Source organism: Myotis davidii, unplaced genomic scaffold, assembly GCF_000327345.1.
Source record: "Myotis davidii unplaced genomic scaffold, ASM32734v1 scaffold461, whole genome shotgun sequence".
NCBI classification, from domain to species: Eukaryota; Metazoa; Chordata; class Mammalia; order Chiroptera; family Vespertilionidae; genus Myotis; species Myotis davidii.
The window spans coordinates 1732651-1738325 of NW_006295825.1; the positions used below are offsets into that span (position 1 = coordinate 1732651).

A 5675-nucleotide genomic window follows, 5' to 3' on the forward strand; every position below is an offset into this window, starting at 1 on the left:
AAATCAATTTCTCTAATTGATTTTAGAAAGAGAGAGAGGAAGAGAAAGCAGGCGAGAGAGGACCATCGCTTTGTTGTTCCATTTATTTATTCATTCACTGGTTGCTTTTTATATATGCCCTGACTGGGGATTGAACCCACAACCTTGGCATAAGGGGGTGACACTCTAACCAACTGGGCTACCTGGCCATGGCAGGATCTGCAGTTTTAACAAGTCTGAGAAGCATTTGCATCTAGCCTTCCCTATTCCCATCCACCATTTGGGGGTGGGGGTGGAAGGCTCTACTGGCTCTCCTGGTTTTGATCTCTGGCTTGCTCTCTCTGGAGAAGCTGACTCTCCAATGTCTGGGTTAAAGACATGAATCAACTCCGCTCTGTCCTAACCTCAGGGCAGGCCTGCCCCCTCTCCCGTCCGTGCCACCCCCTACGTTGTCCAAGTCAAACTCTCCCTTGTTCTTTAAGACACAGCTGGAACCTCATCTTACTCTGTGCCTTTACCCCCAGCAGTTAGGAGTTCTTCCTCTGGTTCCTTCACAATATTATACATTTACTTTAATAAATAATACTATGATAAACATCTTTCCACATAATCATTGTTTATATCTCTAGCTATTTCCTTTTTCTTCTTTATATATCTAGTTATTTTCTTCAGGTAAATTCTGAAAGGTGAAATCACTGCCTCAAAGGCTAACAGAACTTTCTAAGGAAGGCTTTTGATGCTTATTTCCAGGTTAGAAATGGAATTGACATTGACTGAGGGAGATTATTCTTTTTTTTTTTTTTATCACGCACAGGTGCACTTTATTGAGCTCAGTTGCAGGCAGGTGTGTGTACAGGTGCAGGGTAAAGGGGTGGGCACCCGGGCAGGGCCAGCAGGGGGTGGGGAGGACTCAGTCTTCTGCTATGGTGGCTACTAGAAGCCTCCGTTTTGCATCACGGCATGAATGACTCCCGGGAACACAAGGACCAGGAGAACAGTGAGTCTGATGGTGATAACGATGCCCAGGACCACGGCCCAGATGTTCAGGCACTTGGCGGTGGACGCATAGTTCTGGGCCCCAATCATGTCTCCCACCATCTTCTGGTCCCTAAACTTCACGGAGTAGGCGAACGCCACGAAGCCCAGGCAGCATGTGTTGAAGAAGATGGTGAACAGGGACCAGATGATGTGGTCAGGCACTGCTGTGTTAGTCTGGATGTTGACCACGGTGGACATCACGGGCCCTGGGTTCTGGGGAGCCCCCAGCACAGACACCTCGTGTTCCTCCTTGAACATCTCCGGTTTGGGGAGCAGGTGGGGTCCCAGGTGAAGACGGTGGATGCTTCTTGAGGCAGAGACTTGAGCAGTCGGGAGATTATTCTGTACAAGGCTCTCAATCGTGGCTCACATTGGAATCACCTGGAAAGCTTTAACAATCACTGCTGTCTGGGCCCTACCCTTAGAGATTCTGTTTTAATTGATCTGAGGTGGAGCCTGGGCAGTGGGACTTGTTTGTTTATATTTGCAGAAAATGTCTAGTTTAAAATTTTTTCTATTAATTGATTTGATCATTTTCATGAGCACCCACCTACTGGTAGTGAGGAAATGATAACAATTAGATTTAGTCCAATCAATAAGTATCAATTTAGGTTCATACTTGGTATTTCAAGTTAAAGTTCTCAGTCTCTCAGGTTACCTTGTTACTTCCCTGTTCTCAAAGATGATATCTGAAGAGGGAAGTGGAATATACAGATATGACAAGATATGGATACAGACATAGATATGATGTGATGTGACTGGCGGTGAGTGTGTGGCTAGAAGGATTCCTCAGCCTATGGGATGGTGATGTGGAGGATCCAGGGGTGGGATTTATCTTTCCAGTAGAAACCACCTCCTCCCTTCCCAACCATCTCAGAAGTGTATGCCGTTCCTCTACAGTTTGGTGAGCAGTAGAAAGGCACATTTGATTAATAATAATAGTATAGACCCTAACACTTATTCAATGCTGATAGCCCCTACCACTCGCTGGGCACTGTTCTGAACGGTTTCTATGTGGAACTCATTTGATCTTCCTATCAGGTTATCAGTACATGTGCTGGGAGCAGACCACTCTCCAGCTCCCAGGTGTTGCTAGCATGTAGCCAGGGTGGGGACTCCTCTAAAGGATCCCCATGATGACCTCTTTTGTGAAGAGTTCTGTAAAGTAGACTCTCACCCCAGGCTGTTTTAGTGACTCTGGATTGTCATACCTTAGCTTTGGGCAAAGCCAGGTGCACCTGTATGCAACTGCAGTGTCTGCCTTTCCAGCCTCATCTTGGCATTCTGTCGGCTCCATCCGTCCCTCCCACCCACTGTTACAGGTGCCACTTTGGTCCTGAGGCTGGTGACCTTGGCTTTACCTTTGGTTCATTTCCTACCAGCACCTCCACCCACATCTAGTAATTATGACCTCCGGCATCTTCCTAGACAGGATTTTTTTTTTTTTAATCCTCACCTGAGGACATGAGAGGGAGAGCAAGATATCGGTTGCCTTCTGTATGTGCTCGGACCGGGGACTGAACCCACAACCCAGGTATGTGTTCTGACCGGGAGTCAAACCAGCAGCCTTTCGGGGCACAGGACAGTGCTCAACCAACTGAACCACAAGGATTTTTTGCAGATGTTCTCTCTTTCCTGCTGCCAGCCCTTCCAGGACAGCAGTGCTTATCAGCCAAGCCTGGTGATAAGTAGCACCTGTGGCAGCTTCTGTACACAGATTCCTGGGCCTCTTCCCCTGGAGAATGTGATCTGGGTGGTTGCAAAGTGTCCACTGGGATGGACTGTCACCGCCCAACTCAAAACCAGGAGGTTGAATTGTCTCCTTCCAGGGTCATCAGTCCTCTCTCTTCTCTGCTTCCCCTGCTGGTTCCTGCCCTTGGTCTCTGTCATGCAAACCACCTCTTTCTTGAGAGACTTCCTTTCTTAAACCTTGGACTGCCCAGCACTGCCCAGCACTGCCCAGCACTCGGGTTCCCTGAGCCACTTCCTCACCGGAATCCTTCCTTGTTCCCCGAAGTAGAGGCTGCAGACAGACATATGTTCTGTGGGATGACAGGTTGTTTTCTAGCCTTTTAGAAATTGGGAAGATAACAAAATGCAGCTTGCTCATTTCTTTTAAAAATAAAAAAAATATCTGAGACTCCACTGCCTGGGTGGAGGTCACTCTTGGGCAGACACCAGCTGGAACTGGAGTTTAGTGGCTGGGCCCTGTGGTAGGCCAGGGGTCACTGTTCAACACAGCTCTTACTGCTTTCTTAGACTCTCCCCTTACTCATTTTCACCACCCCTCTGGCTCTGGGGCATTTGAGCCTGGGCCGTATTTTGGGACTAAGGCGCTGTTCACGTCACTGCCTCTCTGCTAAGCTCTTTCCACTGGGAGTGCTCTCTCTCCGCTTCTCAAAATCCTCCCCTTTACACCAGGTCCCAATTCTATCCTGCTTGACCCATATACCCTTCCCTCTGCCTTCTTCCCCACCCCCCAGAAATGCCTGCCTTCTTCCCAGACATTTATTCTCCTCAATCCGTTATCTGTAAATGCCTTCCACTGCCATGAACAGTGGTTTGTAATGCTTGTCTCGTACTTCACCGAACATACATCTTCCTCCTTACCGACAGGGCCTAGGCACAGCTGGTAGCTGTTTTGCTTTATTATGTGGGGGTGGGAGACTCCAGAAACATAGGTGATTGGCTCCCCAGGCAGCTTCTTAAAGCTCTGTGGGAATTGCTCCTTTGGGTTAAGGTATTTAGTCCATTATAAGTGGAATCACAGAGAACAGACCTTAGAGTCAGGCTGCCTGGCTTCATGGCCCTGCCACTGAAGAGCTGCAGGACCCTAGGCAAGGTGCTTGACCTCTCCAAGCCCCAGGTTCCTCCCCTTTCTAATAGGTTGTTGTGAGAATAAAATGAGATGACGTGTGCACAGCCCAGTGCCTGGCATGTGATAAGGTCTCAATAAATATTAGCTTTTACCATCTTGCTCTGATATCTGTGCCAGGTCTAGCTGACTGCTGGGGCTCCAGAGTACATACGATGGAGTTGGCCCTCAGGAAGCATTTGGGATAACAAGTGTGGAGAGAGTCAAGTACCAACTTGAGGGCTGTGTTGAACAGTGACCTCTGACCTAGCATAGAGCACAGGGGAGCCTAGAGGTTGGGAGTGGTCAGGGTCAGGGTCAGTGACTTTAGACTGGCCTTGAAGACTGACTAGACTCTCATGCTGGGCAGCTGCAGAAGCAAGAGAAGGAAAGACATAGGGCACTTGAGGGATGGTGTAGAGGGAGCAGGTGGGAAGCATGTTTCAGGAGGTACTGTTAGGCAGAGAAGCCAGAACAGATTCCCAAGGGCCTTGTGAAGGACAGAGTTGCTAGACTAGCAAAAAGAAATATAGGCCACCTATTTAAATTTGAATTTCAGAGGAGCAACACGTAATTTTTAAAGTGTGAAGTATACTGTAATTATTGCACGGGTTATACTTACAGTAAACGCTTTATTTTGTTATTTATCTGAAATTCAAATTCAACTGGGCAGGCAGTATTTTATGAGACTGCCCTATTTGTGTTCCTGGTCCCCAAAAGGCACTGCTAACATGCAGACAGGTTTTGGTCACAAGAAGAAAAAGAATCCTGTTAACTTGTTGGAGCAGATGTATTTTTCAGAGTAGCCTGAAAAGTGAAATAGGACTTGAGGAAGGCCAGTTGAGGGTTAAATAGTGGCAAAGAGAGGAGCCCAGCAGGACCCACAGGGAGGGCAACAGGGAAGAGGGCTGTTCCTAAGGGCGCTCAGGTGAGGCTGCGTTGATCTCAGAGCTGGGAGCAGTCTCTTCCTCTTCCCCAGACTGACCTGGCTTAGCTGACCGTCGTTTTGTAGGGCTCCTGTACCCAGGTCTGGACTGTTGGCAAGGGCTGCGGCTCACAGGTGGAATTTGAGAACAGGAGTGATGGGAACGGTGATTGTGGGAGAGCAGACTCAGCTCTGGCTTTGGGATAACCAGTGTGGACCAGGAGTAGAAAAACAGGACAGGTGAGGTCACAGGATGCTGGGAGGTGTCCTGTGGACTGGGCAGGCAGCAGCACCATTTGGAACACAGCATCGGGTACCCTTAGTGGCTCTGTATTGCCTATAGAACAAAGCCCAGAGACCTCCAGGGGGGTGGGGGTGTTCAAGGCCTTCGAAGGCTGACCTCACCTTCTGACTCCTGTCCTCTCTCCTCTTCTTTCCCCACACTCTAGGCTCTCGCCACACAACCACCTGCAGTTAATTATGACAACCACCGTGGCGGTCCCACTAACATTAGAGTACCTAATGCCTCCCTTTGCTCTAAGCCAGCGGTTCTCAACCTTTGGGTCGCGACCCCTTGGTGGTCGAACGACCCTTTCACAGGGGTCGCCTAAGACCATCCTGCATATCAGATATTTACATTACGATTCATAACAGTAGCAACATTACAGTTATGAAGTAGCAACGAAAATAATTTTATGGTTGGGTCACAACATGAGGATCTGTATTTAAAGGGCCAGAAGGTTGAGAACCACTGGCTAGTCACTAGATTAGAAAACTTTGAAGCCTGCCCAACTCTGGATATCTGAATGTGCATCAGCACTTTTCTTAATGAAATGAATATTGAATTACAATATATATACAAGTTCCTGATTTTTAATA

At 48.2% G+C, this 5675-nt stretch overlaps 1 protein-coding gene and 1 pseudogene across 1 annotated transcript in view; one reads left to right on the forward strand and one right to left on the reverse strand.

The window, feature by feature from the left end:
- PARP16 (poly(ADP-ribose) polymerase family member 16) overlaps positions 1 to 5675 on the forward strand; it is a gene marked incomplete at its 5' end in the record, with an annotated part of 43256 nt that overhangs the window by 5664 nt on the left and 31917 nt on the right. The gene's annotated exons all lie outside the window — the stretch shown is intronic.
- On the reverse strand, positions 784 to 1363 carry LOC102763127 (annotated as a pseudogene).